Genomic DNA, 17,397 nt, shown 5'->3' with positions numbered 1-17,397 from the left:
AGAAGACCAAGCAAAACGGCTGATGATGCCATCATGCTAGCCACGTGACCGTCAAGCTTCTGTAGGCCATCTGTCTGGGGAGCATTATCAAGCTAAGGCCTTAATGGGCTGTGGTGCCACGGATTTTGTTTGTGTTACGTAACATACATACATACATACATACATACATACATACATACATACATACATACATACATACATACATACATACATACATACATACATACATACATACATACTGTTAATTGTCAGCCCTGTCGTAGCTCCCTTCGGTATTTTCTTGAATGATGAGTAAGCCAGACCGGGGACCTCCCAGCCGGCCCGAGGGCATGCCGCGGCCTCTCCTACTATTGTACTTTCGTCTGGTTTCCCCGTGTGTCTTCTCAAAGACGAAATGGCAATATTCCATATCTAGCAGACCAAGATTCTAGTTCTCCATAATCAGGGTATAAAAAGGAGGCTAGCCGCAGTCAGTCACTGAGTAGTTGAGCTGGACGTAGTAGTGCTGGCTGTCGTCAGTGTTGTGTCTGAATATCGTCTTGCTGGAATACAGAGTACTGAGTTTCGTGTGTGTACTGCTTTAGGGTACTGAGTGGGGTATTGTGCTGAGTGTACCGGCGTGAATTCTCTTGAAGACGGGATAAGGCCAAAAGATGACGGAGAAAAAGATGGAAGAAAGCGAGATGACGATGGCGAAGTTGGAAGAAGGCTATAAGAAGATGGAAGAAAGCAGTATAGTAGAAAGACAGGAGAGGATGATGAAGGAGATGAGAGAGGGAAGACGGTCGAAAAAGGTAGAAGAAAGCCGAAAGAGAATGAAAACGGCCAGAAGAAAACGCTAAACGGTCATAAGATGATGGAAGACGGCCAGAAGAAATGGAAGACTACCAGAATAAGACGGAGGACGACCAGAAGTAGTCGAAAGACGATCAGAAGGTGGCCGGAAAAAGACGGAAATGAAGATGGAAGCTCAGAAGAAGGAGGAAGATGGGCAGAGAAAGATCGAGGAAAGTCTCCACGATATAAAGCACATTCTGCAGCTCAACGCTCTATCCCGAAAATCTCGTCCAGAATACTGCAAGTTCTGCTCCAGAAGGGAGAGAGAGAGCACGAAGTTGTCTGCCGAAGGACCACCGTGATGTTTGAGGGAACCTGGAGAAGCCGTGATTCCTGGATGAAAACGCAGAGGCACAGGGATCGTTTATCTTCTCCTGTAGTGTACGAGGCTACGGTGTCTGACAAAGACGCTGTTTGGAAGAGAACTATGTCTTCTGGTGGAGTTAGCATTCGGCCAACCTGAGGACTATTCTGCGCCGACCAACCAGTACTGCCTGGATCTGACAAGGAGTCTGGAGAATGGACATACCACTGTACTGAGAGTTTAAGAATAGAGAGCGACAGAATGGAGACGCGGTACGACCAACGATATCACTACCGGAAACAGTGAAAACGATCTGGGGTGGCTGTTCAACCCCGTAAAGAAGAAAGGCTTGTCTTCCAAGCTCCAGAAGGCGTGGGAAGGTTCTTTCCGCGTTCTGACGGGAATACATGATATCACTTATCGGATACGATTGAGCCCAAGATGCAAGATGAAGGTGGTGCATCTGAACCGATTGGCGCCTTACCGAGGAACAGCTGGGAAGATATCGGGACGATCAGCTCTCGAAAGGGTGCAATGTTACGTGTCAGCTCTGTCGTAGCCCCCTTCGGTATTTCCTGGAAGGAATGAGTAAGCCAGAACGGGGACCTCCCAGTCGGCCGGAGGATATGAGGCGGCCTCTCCTACTGTTGTGCTTTCGTCTGGTTTCCCCATATGTCTTCTCGAAGGAAACGAGAATGTTCCGCCTCTAACTGAGCACCGAAGAGTCAGGTACTCCATCATCACGTTATAAACAGAAGGCTAGCCGCCAACGATCAGTGAGTATTTGGAGCTGTATGGCAGTAGTGCTGGCTGTAGTCGGTGTTGTTATGCTGGAGTGTCATGTATGTGGTGGGTGTTCAACCAGAGTCACTGTCTAAGAATCGTCGTATTGGAGTATGGAGTTCTGAGTTCCGTGTATGAACCACCTTACAGTACTGAGTGGAGTACTGTTCTGTAAGTGTATCGATGTGGATTCTGTACGTGGAACAGTTAGTGTGAGTAGAGTTAGAACAGTGTTAATTGTTGTTGTTGTTGTTGTGAGAAGTATCGTCGTGCTCCTTAGCAGTGTTAAGTTGTTGTTGTTGTTGTTGTTGTTGTTGTTGTTGTTGTTATGTGACCGCTGTTTAATTGGCAGTGTTGAGTAGTTCGCGTTGAGAGGCCATGTGAATTGACTGTATTTTCTGTGTGAGTAATAGAATTCGTCTGAAGTCAAACTAGGCAACAATCGTCGTGTGTCGTGACCTTTAACAGACCTTATGTTCTATTGTCTGCGTGCAGCTTTTGAGTGAGGCGACTTGAGGGTGCGAAGTGAAAGTAAAGAGAAACTAGCCAATAAGGACTAAAGCCCGTTCAGGTAAAGATTGACCTGCTGGAGCCCTGTTGTGAATGGACAGCAATTAGCGGAGTGTGATCACTCATGGCCGAATATAATTGTGCATGTATGTGTCAAGCCGGTCCCGCGGTGTAGGGGTAGCGTGTCTGCCTCTTACCCGGAGGCCCAGGGTTCGATTCCCGGCCAGGTTAGGGATTTTACCTGTATCTGAGCGCTGGTTCGAGGTCCACTCAGCCTACATGATTAAAATCGAGGAGCTATCTGACGGTGAGATAGTGGCCCCGGTCTAGAAAGCCAAGAATAATGGCCGAGAGGATTCGTCTTGCTGATCACACGAGACCTCGTAATCTGTAGGCCTTTGGGCTGAGCAGCGTTCGCTTGGTAGGCCAAGGTCAGCAGACATGTCAATGATAGCTTTCAATTTGGTACTTAGAGTTTATGTTTTATGACGATTAAAATCCAGTGTCTACTGTAGCGCCACATTACCGTATTTGCTTTTTGGTAATCCCTGTATTGTTGACATGAAAGAGTAATGGCGAGTAGAAGGGACGCTTTACTGCTCCGCACCACTTAGGAGCCCCTGGAGAATGCTACCTGCACAACATATACTGTGAATAATGAAAGATGGTATGTGACGTAATGCAAGTTTTTGGATCATGACCCCCTCATCTCCTAGTTTATGGCACTTTCTCTCGTACTGGTTATCGACAAATATACCTGAATTCTGTTACTTTTTTAAAGCGCCAATCGAGAGGTAACTTAACCAAATAAGCACCTGTTCTCGTTTCCACTAGACAGTTAGTTATCTGCCACCTAGAAGGCAACTTCATTGATGTATTCAATACTGTAGCCTCTATCACTGCACATTCGTTAGGAACGTTATTCTGAATCATGTACGGCAATGTGTTATCATTTTGTCAGTATTATCTAGAATATCATAACTGTGATGAACTTAGCAGATATGGACATAATGCATTCAATTTTTTGTTAAACACAAAGAAACCAATGGTTGCACACTGTTAACTGGAGACATTTTTGAAAGACAGTAAATCAAGAGTATTTTATAAACATATGGTACTTAGTTATTCGTGTTCAAAAGTACACTGCCAACCAGCATACAAATCCTTAATATTTAAATGCATCCCTTCACGCAGGGTTGGTGTTAGTCCGCAAGTCTGTAACAACTCACTCCCACAACCTCTCTTGGTTGCAGGAACATCGGCAGAAGAAGGAGAAGGTATTCTTGTTTACAAATTTGTTGCATGTCAGAAATAAACAGCTGATAATAATCGTGTCTGACACTGTTGATATTTTCACGATTAATACCTTCACAAGGTGGCTACGAAAGCACCTATGACCACTTTGCAAATTGTTGAGAGCTTAAGATTTAATAGTGCTCAGCAGACATGTCAGTGATAGCTTTCAATTTGGAAATTATTGACCAGACGACAGACACTTTGACTAACTCTATGACTCAGATGTGCACTAATACAAGCATTTCTTACAGTAAACTATGCAATTAGGAAATACAACGTTGAGATATGGCTCCTCAAAACCTGTGCCAGTCGACAAGCAGAAACGTTCTAGGTTCAGTGGCCAACTCCACAGCACATACGATCAATTGAATGGGGACAGCAACTTAAGTAACCCGTGCTCTTATTGTATTATACAACATGCAGCATGACACTAAAATTATGCACCCTTACAAATGTAAAGCACCGACTGAATGCATGGCTATTTTTTTGTCTTAGAAATGTCTTCTCTTCACTATCCAAATCTGCTGTTTGAATTTCCTTTTCCTGCTCTTCTCTTGTCCGTCAGTAGGATGTAAGAAATTTTACAGTTTTACTGGGCTGTTAAGCTTGTGATTATTATCCACGGGTTTTATGTGAAGTCGAGACAGACGGACGTGGAACGTTACTTTTAAAATCTCATCAGCATTGTTCAAGGTTTGAGTAGCGTCCTCCGTGATGGGAGGCGCTTGACGATGTCGCCAGCCATCAAATATCAGCTATATTAAAATACTTCCTTGTATATCTCGCTTTTTATATTTCCGAAGTGTTCTTCATTTTAAAAGACATGGTAATAAAATTCAACTCACAATATCTTGGATCGAAGAAAAGTCGTTATTCAGCCGTTGACCGTAGCGCGTTTGTAACAAAGTATTTAAGTATGAAATATATGCTGTAGTTTCTATAAAATTCTGCGCGTTACAGATGCAGTAAAGGGGTTTTCTGGAAAAGAAGTTGGAAGAAAAGTACTTTTAAATTGCTAATGTTTGTGCTGTGAGCGCCACATTGTGAGCAAGGTGTTGCCGCACGAAGCGACCTCACTCGCTACTTCAAACATCGATCAAATTTTAGAGAAGACTCAATTGATACGGTTATGTGCCACGCCGTATGTAGAACCCCAATAAAGGTAACTGTTGTTACTGTCGTCTTTATTTCTTCTCTCTTTTCGCAAGAAACGAGGACCTGGAGTATTTTCAGGCTGTATTTAAAGTTCAGAATTGAATTCCTCTGTGACTTACTACAAGGGCTCGCGAAGAATTGAAGGGATGGCTTATTGTTCAGTGAAAAAATACTCTCATGAATCTCAGTCTGCAAAAAATCTCTCCTATTATTTGAATCTAGTCTGAACTCCAGAATCTTGTCTTACTGACGGTGGCTGCCTTTCTTGGTGATAGGTCTAGGTCTACGGACTCTACCGCCACAGCGTTGCCTACCCGCCGATATAACATTATTGTCACATTAATTCTGCTATTACCAAAACTATTGTGCGAGTTGCTCATAGTTAATTGAAAATGTGGTAAATACCAATTAATGTGAATTATGATGAATTCAGTTACCTTCCATGTGCATCTGCTAGAATTTAAATGCTATAAGGAGTAGAAGACGCACGTGTATTCACTGAATAGTGCAACGCACATACAAAATTTGCAGTCGTTTCTCCATTCACCGCGCTGTTTCTTCAATTCGTGCGGTATAGGGGCAAAATAACAGGACTCACGGAATAGGACAAATTTTGGAATGTGGAAGGAAAAAGATCAGTAACACATAGACTGCGTAGGAATATTTACGGATCGAGAAATTTCACTGACAAAGCCGAGAATCCCATCATTTCCTGTCCTTTATAACTGAATTGTAAAGAAATATATTCAAACAAATAGAAAGGTTTACTCTCAAGAATGTAAAGAAAGGTTAAACAAATATGTCTTTTTTTTTTTCGAGGATTGTGTGTTAGATATGAAATTCTGCTACATACAATCTACTCTCAGCTCTTAAACCTCAATTCTGCTACATACAGTCTACTCTCGGCTCTAAAACCTCAATTCTGCTATGCGCAGCAGAATTCTGCTACATACAGTCTACTTTCAGCTCTAAAACCTCAATTCTGCTATGCGCAGCAGAATTCTGCTACATACAGTCTACTCTCGGCTCTAAAACCTCAATTCTGCTGCATACAATCTACTCTCAGCTGTAAAACCTCAATTCTGCTATGCGCAGCAGAATTCTGCTGCATACAATCTACTCTCAGCTCTGAAACCTCAATTCTGCAATGCGCAGCAGAATTCTGCTGCATACAATCTACTCTCAGCTCTAAAACCTCAATTCTGCAATGCGCAGCAGAATTCTGCTACATACCATCTACTCTCAGCTGTAAAACCTCAATTCTGCTATGCGCAGCAGAATTCTGCTACAGTTGGATGGCATCGCTGTGCCACCTTAAATTTCAGTTCACCGAGCGAGTTGGGCTCTATGTAGCTGTGAGCTTGCATTCGGGATATGGTGGATTTAAACCTCACCACCGGCGACAATTTTTTTTTTTCATCTTCACACCAGGCAAATGCTGGAGCTGTACCTTAATTAAGGTCAAGGCCGCTTCCTTTCCTATTGAATCGTCGCCAAAAGCGTATGTGAGTGCGTGTGACGTAAAATTACTTACATAAAGAGCATCAGTTTGCTAGAAAGGGGTTGCTGTCTGCTTGAGTCAACTAGATCCTCGTGAGGTTGATTGTACCGTCCTCAGTCCCTTAAAACCACTCAACAATTCTGAATATGTTTGCGAACGGTTACCAATAGAGGAAAGCTATTGTCTCAATAAAAAACAACCTTGCATCCGGAAGATTTTGGGTTCGAGCCCCACTGTCGGCAATCCTGATTTTCCATGGTTTCCCATTTTCACACCAGGAAAATGCTGGGGCTATAACTTAATTCAGGCAAATGCTGGGGCTATACCTTAATTAAGGCCACGGCATTTTCCTTTTCACTCCTAGGCTTTTCCTATCTTATCGTCGCCATAAGACCTATCTGTGTCGGTGTGACGTAAAGCAAATTGAAAAAAGAAAAAAACATTATTTCATATCATGAAGAGTTTTGTATCGTAGAAATAGTAACATAAAAATCCATAAATCTCGAACGTTCATAGGGAACTTGATTTTGAAACACGTAATACAAATTGTTAACAATATGAAGTAGACTGAATGTGGCCTCATTAAATGAGTAGCTATCGTATCTTACGTACCGTATTAGAATATCCAGCTTTGATATATTACGGAGACTCGTATGTACATCGGATGTTACTTTATTGAAAGATATTATAACAAGATCAACTATGAAGTTATCCCTGAGCGCGAGCACAGCGTCTCTGAGCTTCTGAGCTTCTGAGCTAATATTTCCGTATTTCTTCCTTAAATTGGAATGGAAGAAAAGTACACAAAGAGGAATGTATTCTTTAATTAATTTCTTCTTATTCTTATTCTTGTGCATTCGAGATATGGTGGATTTAAACCTCAGGACTGGCGACAATTTTTTTTTTCATCTTCACACCAAGCAAATTCTGGAGCTGTACCTTAATTAAGGTCAAGGCCGCTTCCATTCCTATTGAATCGTCGTTGTGACGATTTCGCACGAACTCACAAGCTAGGTAGCTTTGGATCTCACCATTCCTTGTCCTTATCCTTGAAATGGTTTTCCGTGGTTCCCTTCTCCATTTCAATGCTGGGAGGACTTTGAATCCTTACTTCGCCACGATTAAAGGCGAGTTACTTACTTACTTTCTTACATACATACATACATACATACATACATACATACATACATACATACATACATACATACATACATACATACATACATACATGCATACATACATACATACATACATGCGTGTTTAACTTCACTATATTATTGTTGAATGTTGAGTCCTCGACCGGGAGGCTGGTTGGATCCCCAATAGGTACACCATTATCTATTATAGATATTCTAGGCGTCACTTGGGAAACGAGTTTCCTGTTGTTTTCCTCACCGAACTAGATTCTGTTACATGTCACTCCTCATTTCTTAGTATGCCTGTTGTGTGACTCCTTAGCTATCTGTGGCAGCTGACGATGGATCTGTTGGTAATCCAACCAACCTGCGAGCAGAGAACTCACTATACATCCACTCACACATGTAACTTCCTAATCGTGAAATGAAATTTTAATAACGAGCAAGAGATAGGTTTATAGAATTGTGATGTGGAACTACTGATATTTTAATTCCACATTGCTGATTAAATTCCCCACAGCTGGATAGTCTATATTAACTTATTGTGGACAGGTAAATATTTAATGATCTGAGATGTGGTCGGTGGTTCCAGAAACATATTAAAGCCGTCTCCGGGTATGAAACGCGTTCATATACCGCACGTCTTTGGTTTTGTGCTTGTCCTCTCCTTCTCCCGCTCTCTCTTGGCCTGGCTTTAATTACTGTATTGTGTGTCCGTGTCAGAAAGGGTTTGGATGAGGCAGCGAGCCACCACACGTTGCCAGATGAAGTGGCAAGCCATCAACTGTGATGACATGCAGTCTGGCAACTCTGTGCGGTCATCTGCATAATGCCGGAAAATTAAAAAGAAGAATGTAACGGACCAAAAGAGAAAGAGAAAACATCACAAACAAAAAATATTAGCAGTAGCGCTCGTTAAGTGCGTGCGGTGTAAAAAAAAAAAAAAAAGACAATTTCAGCTTTACTCTGAGAGCAGTAATTAGTCTTGGAATCATCAACAGGGAACAGAAGCTGGCAGCGCTTTTGTAATTCAGTTTTGATTAACTGATAACAAAATGTTTGACATTAGGACGTCATTAGTTCCGCCCATTCCAATACTCGCATATTAATCGAACTAGAAGACTTTTTGACATTTAAAACCTTTCTTGCTGATCGGATACTAAACAGTTATCTTTAGGTCACCAGGCAGGAACATAGTGAATTCTAACGTTAGAGGAACAAAGCAAGATGACCATACTCTTGTATTATATTATGAACTCAATTTCAGCGAAAAATGAACTAATATTTTGGTGTTTTACAATAATCGTATGATGTATACAGGATGAAACTACTGTACAATCTCTGTGTGTCAGAGTTAGATCCCAAGGTTACCAGTTCAAATTCGGTAGCGTTTGTCGGAATTTTGAAGGAAGAAGTTACTGCATGATTGAAAATGTAACATCCCTGTGGATCAGTGCTAGCTAGAATGTCGAGCTCCGAACCTCAGGATTGAGCGCTTGAACCTGGGAAAGGTGGTCAGATTCGATATTTGATGTCGTGTAATGTCGGCATATAACACTTCCCTGGTGACACATTTAGTATTTATCCGACAAAATTTATTGAAACGCATCAGCAGGTCCCCCGGAAAGCGTTCTGATTTCTGCCACTTTGTAGTGAAAAGTATGGTGTCGACACTCAAGGAGCTCGGTAGCTGAGGTTGGCCACAATCACAACGATGTCTGCACGATGTTTGGCTGTCCTCATCAGGCTACTCGAATCTAGTCCTGTCCAACCATGAGTGTTTCGTTCGACCGCGACCTCTACGTCCTTCAGTTTTACCCTGTATGTTCAATTTTTTCAGGTTGATCTTTTCATTCCACACAATATGCCCAAGGTAGGCTATCCGTTCCTGAGTACGGGAGCATTGGAGGCGTAGTCATCCCACGAGATCTTAACGTCCGTCGGAAAATTCAAATCTTGAAAGCATTTATTCTCCTAATTGTGTTACATTTCATAGTCCATGTTTCAGCGCCGCACAGAAGCACTGAATACACATAGCTTCTCACAAAGTTGTGAAGTGTCTCCAAGCTAAGGTTTCTATCACACAGTAGATTCCTTATTTTCAGAAATCTAGCCAATTCTTTTCGTACACGGATCTATAAATCTGGGCCCAAGTCCTCAGTAATCCAGCTGCCAAGGTACTTAAACTTTTGTACTTGTTCAACTGAAGCCTCCGTGGCTCAAGCGGCAGCGCGTCAGCCTCTCACCGCTGGGTTCCGTGGTCCAAATCCCGGTCACTCCATGTGAGATTTGTGCTGGACAAAGCGGAGGCGGGACAGGTTTTTCTCCGGGTACTCCTGTTTTCCCTGTCATCTTTCATTTCAGCAACACTCTCCACTATCATTTCATTTATCTGTCAGCCATGCCCCAGAGGAGTGCGACAGGTTTCGGCAGCCGGCACAATTCCTATCCTCGCCGCAAGATGGAAGCTTCATTCATTCCATCCCTGACCTGGTCACTGACTGTAAAACAGGTTGTAGGTTTTCTTTTCACTTGTTTTTTGCTATTGGCTGGTACGTCACACCGACACGGATAGGTCTTATGGTGACGATGGAACAGGAAAGGGCTAGGAATGGGAAGGAAGCGGCCGTGGCCTTAATTAAGGTACAGCCCCAGCATTTGCCTGTTATGAAAATGGAAAACCACGGAAAACCATCTTCAGGGCTGCCGACAGTGGGGTTCGAACCCGCTATCTCCCGAATACTGGATACTGGCCGCACTTAAGCGACTGCAGCTATCGAGCTCGGTTTTTCACTTGTTTTCCCCATGAATGTGCTGTTACGAGCTCTAGTACGTCTTGAAGATTAGCTCAGAAGATCTGCTCAGAATACGGATTAAGCAGCAACGGGGATAATACGCGTCCTTCTCGTACTCCCTGTTTGATCCTGATAGCGCGAGTCTCGGAGGTTCGAATTCTCATGGAAGCTTCTTGATGTTCATAGAACGTTTTGACGAATGTAAGATCTTCTATATATTTTCCTATAGTGTTCAGAATCCCGTTGAGTGCGGAATATTTGACACAATCGAATGGTCAGGCATAATCAAAGAATCAAATATATACATCTGTAGACTGGTCTCTGCAATTTTATATAAGTGTCATCAGGCAGAACAAGGCCCTCACCCTCCCAAAGCCTTTATGCAAACCAAATTGCCAAATTCTTTGTCACCAATGTCTGGTTCACATTTCTTTTTTATGAATTTTGAAATGTATTGTATTTAGAAACAATTTCCGAATTTGACTCATGAGACTTATCAGTCAGTATTTGCTATATCCAGTGGCATTTGGATTCTTAGAAATGGGGATTAGAATTTGCGTATCCTATCCTGTATGTGTATAATTGAATAACTTGGTTAATAATCTAACATCACTGTGAATATCATCTGGACCTGCTGCTCTTCCAGTTTTTAATTTATTGCCCTGTGCAATTCACTGATCAAAATTTCAGACCCACGCTTTGTACTTACTAGGCCCAGTGGTGAAATTGGGTTTGTCCCTTCTTCAAATAAACCTTGCACATAGTTCACACATTCTACCTCTGCTTCCTCTTCACTGGAAATCTGTCTGTTTGCTACATTCGATATTCAAGTATATAGTCGAGTTTTGAAGTTACATGTTTCTTCTTTTACCTTCGTATACAGATTAAACACATCGTGTTTGCTTTGTACTCGTAGGTCTTCAGTTTCTTGACAACTCTCATTCGTTCAAGTTTCCTTAGCCTCTTAATCTTCCGAATTTCATCGCATTTCCCTAAATCAACATCCTTGTGTGTCGTAAGGTCACAAGATTTAATCATTCTTCTCTTTACTTAGTAGGGAATATTTTAGACAAGTACTCGTCGCCACAAGAGAATATAAATGTTAACGAGTGCTCGGTTTAGCTTTGTACTTTATTTTAATAAAATTAAGTCAAATATTTTGCTTATTTGTACATGACTTTGCTCGATATAAAATAATATTAATTTTTTAATTTATTTTTCTTATCACCTTAGTTGACTTTTGTCGTATTCTTCTTCCTAACATCATAGAGCAAAACTATAGCCTAAAGAGGGATTTCCTTAGAGGAATGGAACCTCAGATTATCACAATATGCTTCACGAAGGCCAACGAATTCTAGGCCTGTGTTGGTGGTACATAAACAGAGCAACATGGCCTGTTTTAGTAACCGAAGTTATAATTTCTGGTTCTATTCCACGTCGTGTCGTAGTGGCTTAACTCTAAAATAAAGACATTTGTAGCATGAACACAGTCTAAGCTGCTATTCGTCCTTCCGGAGACTCTCAACTTGAGAGCGAGGAGTGACAACCGCAGGGCACCGAGGTGAATTTATGCCAGGCTCCTCACTTTCATCTTTCCTACACCTCCTGTTAGTCATCTCTTTTTCTTCTATAACCCCGACGGTATTAGGATTTTACACCTTTCTTCGCCTGTTCCAATTTCTCCTGTTTATTTATTTAATTTATTTATGTAGCGTATAACTTGCTAGCATCACATCATGAACTTACTTCCAACAACTGGACAGTGAGTATAGAGAGTACTTATAACTAAACTGAACTAATTAAATTTATGTTCATCTAACACTGCTATTTACCCTACTCAGAATGGTTACAGACTAATATCTAGACTAAAACTGTGTCCAGTTATTTTACCCGTCGCCAGCAGAAACTCTTCCGGATTATCAGAAAAAGCCTCGTGGTGGGAATATCTAGACGAAATACTGATCATTCTATAGCCAGACCCCATTTGAATCGTTTTTTTTTTTTTTTTTTTTTTGAAACGACACATGTCAAGATTTTGTCACAATTGAGTTAAGGAAAATAATAGAGTCTTTCTTTAAGTATAGATCTATCGTTTTCTGCAGAAACTGCACACGTCACTGCATTGCTTTATCCGGTAGCTCTGCCTGGTAATAATAGTTTGTTGGAGAAACAGCACTTGTCACTGACACTCTACGTTTTAGGTGGATATCTCCAAAGTAAGCTTTATTGACATGTGCTGTTTCAAAGAACCCGATTCATTTATTCAATGAGTTATGGTTACGTAGCTGTAAGATTGCATTCGGGAGGTGGTGGGTTCGATCCCACCGTCGGCAGCCCCGAAGATGCTTTTCCGTGTTTTCCCAAGTCCACGGCCGCTACCTTCCCAATCCTAGCATTTTCCCACCCTTACGTTTCCAAAAACCTTTAGTGTTTTAGTGCGACTTTAAACCACTAGAAAAAAGTTATTAGTATTGGGAGAAGGTGATTAATTTCGTTGTTTCATCTTAAAACAACAATCGCCACCCTCATCTCTTCTTCTTTCACCTTTGATGAGTGTTTGAAGGAGGATTATCATGTTGTTGTATGTTCTCTTAAAACAACCATCACCACCACCTCTCCTTCTTTCGCCTGTGCCTTTAGTGTTCGTCGGTGGTTGCACAGTAGGCTCCGGCCTACAAGTTGCCACGGCAGGTCCGCAGTCCGACATCTCTGCAGTTCGACCGACCGGGCAGAGGACGGGTGGACATGGCTTTACCGTGGGTGTATAGGCCTACCTGTGCATTCGTGAGACGAGAGGAGCTGATCCTCACCGTCTGCTATCCTGAGAATGGTTTTCCCTTCCATTCTCCTCCACAAAGACGAATGCCGGGACAGTTCCTAGTACAGGCCATTGCCGCCAACCCTCTCATCTTCAGCACAAATCTCATTCCCCACTACAAATCTCCTGGCCTGAGAGACAGCGTCACAGTCTAAGAGGCCTGCCTTCCCCTTCAGGAGAGGAATGAAAATAGTAGATAAGTGTTTCAGGAGGTGATTTACAGGCTGTTCTCTCCCACCATCACCACCGCCACCACCTCCACGTGACTGAAGTCATCCATTGAACAGGGTATTCTTTGTAAGTTTCGATAAATAGAGCTGTCCCACGGAAGCTCGGAGGTTGCAGTTTCCATCAATTAATTGGTTACCATATATAAATGGAAATGTGTCATCAGTTACATTCAGTTCTCGCCGACAGTGCCCGCGGGTGACTTTGTAAATGAACCTAGCGCGCCCGTAATTAATACATCACGAGCTGAGTGGAGAGGGAATCTCACCCACAAGAGCCGCGGTATAAAATATTGATAGCCGAAACATTCCTATAACTCTTCGCATATTAAATGCAGGGTCTTCACGTCAGGCAGACAACGCGGATTTAAGTATAAAAAGTGGTAAGCTTTTGAAATTGAGAGTGTGGAAAGTTCTGTAATCATAGTGCTTTATTCCCTTCCCGAACTACACATTTCAAAAACTCTTAAAAGTTTCGCCACGCTCGAGCATTATTCACCGGCCCGTGTGCCGGAGAGTTGTTAAATGATGTGACTTGTTTTAATTGAGCAACCTCGAGGCGGGAACTCATCCGTGGAGATGACAAGTCCATTAACCCTTCGCCATTGTCGTTAAGCTGAATTATGTTCCGGCAGTAATCCTGATATAAGACCACATTATGCCTGTCCTTAAAGCTCCGTAAAAGCTTTCCTTTTAAAAACGACATTGTCCAACAATATTTGTTCGTAATTGTTCGCTTAATGCTTCCGTCAGCTGTTCTAGTATAAACTGACGTTCGATTCTCGACGTCGTAGTGAGTGAATTTTTTCGAAGAGTTCTTTGCAAATGCGCTCTACACGGATTATGATTGTACGACTCATTTTTATATTGTGCATTATTTTCCAGTTATGTTAGTCCGTATGAACTGTAATGAAAAGCACACATTGCAATAAATCTGTTTTCAGGTTACTCGTATATAAAATGTACTAAAGATTGTTGTCCATGTTCTTCCTAAATATACAACAATATAGGTTACAACCGCCTGGATCGTAATTGAATCAACAGTATGCGGCAAAGCAAATAGTACTGTAATTACAAACATTCTGTGAACATCAAACAACATTGAATGTCGCCAGAAACCTGCCACTGATACGACAATGGATGCGGTAGGATGGGTCTACAGCCCACTCCACGAGAGTCGCATACCCTTCTGCAACAACACTTGGAGATCGTTTAATTTCCCGTAATAATAATAATAATTTCGTGTGGCTATTTCTAGCCGAGACCAGCCCTTGTAAGGCAGACCCTCCGATGAGGGTGGGCGGCATCTGCCATGTGTAGGTAACTGCGTGTTATTGTGGTGGAGGATAGTGTTATGTGTGGTGTGTGAGTTGGAGGGATGTTGGGGATAGCACAAACACCCAGCCCCCGGGCCATTGGAATTAACCAATGAAGGTTAAAATCCTCGACCCGACCGGGAATCGAACCCGGGACCCTCTGTACTGAAGGCTAGTACGCTGACCATTCAGCGTTTCCGAGGAACGGTATTCCCGTACCATTCGCCCCTCGTGGATCTGATACTCTCATACGCCTACAGAAGGGGCATGATGAAAGAATCCATTTTCGGGTCAGATGGTCCACATAGGAATGTTCTCGAATTACGGGAAAAGATGCCTTTTTTGTATTCTTTCGGCATATTCGACATTCTACAGGACCGCCATGAACAAGGCGTGATATATGAACACATGCTGTACCGACGCAGTTAGATACACGTGTTGCCGCCGTCACTTTGAATGTTATAATGACGTATCTTGATGTTCAGAGCATATTTGTAATTTCAGTACTGTTGTTTAGGCACATACTGTTTATTTGCTAGGTCTTCGGCACCACTAGGACAGAAACGGAACAACGTAAGGTAGGGACATGGCCTAGATGAAGATACAGGCAAAGAATAATCCTTTTGTGAAAACGACAATCTACGGGACATGGCTACCAATCGCTGATGGTGGGGTTTTGATCCACAATTTCCCGAATACAAGCTTAAAGCTACTAACTCCTTTCTGCGTAGCCATCTTGCTGGCATTGATCATTTTTTAATTATTCAGTATGTTTGCAGTGTTCTAAACGCAGTGCTTCCGGTCTCTTCATACTCTTTGGCCATGTGGTTAAGTTAAGAAATAAAACAAGAAAAGTTTGAATGTGGCAGCAATGCCAGCAAATTGTTAACTGCAAGGCATTGGTCTTTGAAGTTGAATATTGCACTACTCTGGACTTAATATTTTATTATGTCTTGCAGGTACGTATATACTCTCTATTTCAGGCAGTACGTGGTCACCTGATCAGGTAGCCAACGGCTTGTGCTGAATAAGACTCTTAAGATTTTTAAGTTAAATCCTTCCTATACATTGGCATTACGTGGTTCGGACGTAGTCTTCCTTAAGTCACACGACATCGGATAGCATATAGTTCATGGTATGTGCATTTTACTACTTTTTCTACCGGTATGATTTAATCTAACATCGTCTTCAATGGTCACAAAAGTGGACTTTATCCTATATAAATTCCTGACGTCTGGTTGATGCCTTGGTGAGTTCCTTTCTCCAAACATATGCATTTGCTTGTATGTGTCCCTCTTTATTTAACTTGTTTGGCCCTTTGTCCATCTTGCAGGACAGGTTGAGATTGTAATTAGTTTCATTTTCGTCATATGCATTTTTTTCTTTCGCAGTGTGTGTATATGTGATTTAGTTTATGTATATATGTGAAGTTCGGTTAAATATACCACTTAAAAGGCAAGATCCTTAAAGGATGTTGTTTTGATTTCCTCACTATCAACATTGCATATGATTTTGCTGAAATAACCCCATTTCTCAAGTTAATCTGTGGAACTCGTTGAAACAGATCTTGTTCTTGAGTTTCTACGAATATCTGCTCGAATGATAAGAAAAATTAACAGACTGGAGATAAGTTGCTCTGTGCACTATCTCATCTGTTTGCTATTCTAAGTTTGGTTATGAGTTCTTCGTCCTTTTTCAGTCATTAAGGTGGTCTTGTCTCGTTTCATAACTTATTCTCTTTGTGGTTTGGTGGTTCTGATTTCAGTCTTGAGGAATTAATGTCGCATAGAGGTCTGTTATTTAATAAGTTTCTTTAATTGAAGCAGTGCACTTTTTGTACCCTAGGCTCAGAATCCGTTTTTTTCAGTAGTTGATTGTATGTTATAATATTTAAATTAACTGTCTGGAACTTTTAGTTCTGTGCTTTTAAAATCACAATGTAATTTGTTTTATAATCCGTTCATTAGGATTATAAAATTGTTTCTCAAAACAATAATCATCTCTGTCGCTTTTCACAGACTCATATAAACGAACAAGCCCAAGATTTTAATAATAATTGTATTTGTTTCCACATACAGCATCCACCTTAGGATACTTTCATTGGCTCGTGGCTTGAATTTAACTATCGTAAGACATCACAAATAGGTCATTCATTTATTCACGTCCGATTCATATAGCTGGAGAGCATCGATGTTGCGGCTTTAATACAGCTATAGTTAAGTTATATCGTGATTCATATTCAAGCGAATGAAATTTCTTCAGACTCATTAATTTATACATTGTCGGATTTTTTGCGAATCTAATAACGTGTTGGTAGTTCCAAAGTTGGGGTCTATTAAATGGTCTTTTGAGTCTAATAATTTCCACAGATCCTATTGTAACTTGGAAATAAGCTACTTCTCGTACTTAAACTTGTAGCTATAGAATGGATATGAGCTTTTTTAAAATACTTTGTCCGTCAGTAGCCATATCACTTCAGCGTGGCTCAAATTAACATTGCATAATTGTTATTTAAACTAATTTCCGAAGACATATAGTAACGAACCTATAGATTTAATTACGAAAGAAGCATTCTCTGGCCGGCGCTGCTGAAATGAAAATACAGGAACGGGTTCTCGTGCAAGGCTTTCTATCGTTAGAACCGTGACCGTCGTGCCAGTATCTGTGACGGTAACGGGTCACGTGGTCTTGGTGATCGTGCCATTTGTAAAGAATGTAG

The 17,397-nt window shown here is 41.6% G+C and overlaps 1 protein-coding gene across 1 annotated transcript in view; it reads left to right on the top strand.

Annotated features, from left to right (window-relative positions):
* Lar (tyrosine-protein phosphatase Lar) overlaps positions 1-17,397 on the top strand; it is a 2,342,166-nt gene that overhangs the window by 1,625,213 nt on the left and 699,556 nt on the right. The window lies entirely within an intron of this gene.

The sequence above is a fragment of the Anabrus simplex genome, chromosome 1 (genome assembly GCF_040414725.1).
Source record: "Anabrus simplex isolate iqAnaSimp1 chromosome 1, ASM4041472v1, whole genome shotgun sequence".
Taxonomy (NCBI): domain Eukaryota; kingdom Metazoa; phylum Arthropoda; class Insecta; order Orthoptera; family Tettigoniidae; genus Anabrus; species Anabrus simplex.
This window is presented reverse-complemented; position numbering and strand designations above follow the sequence as displayed.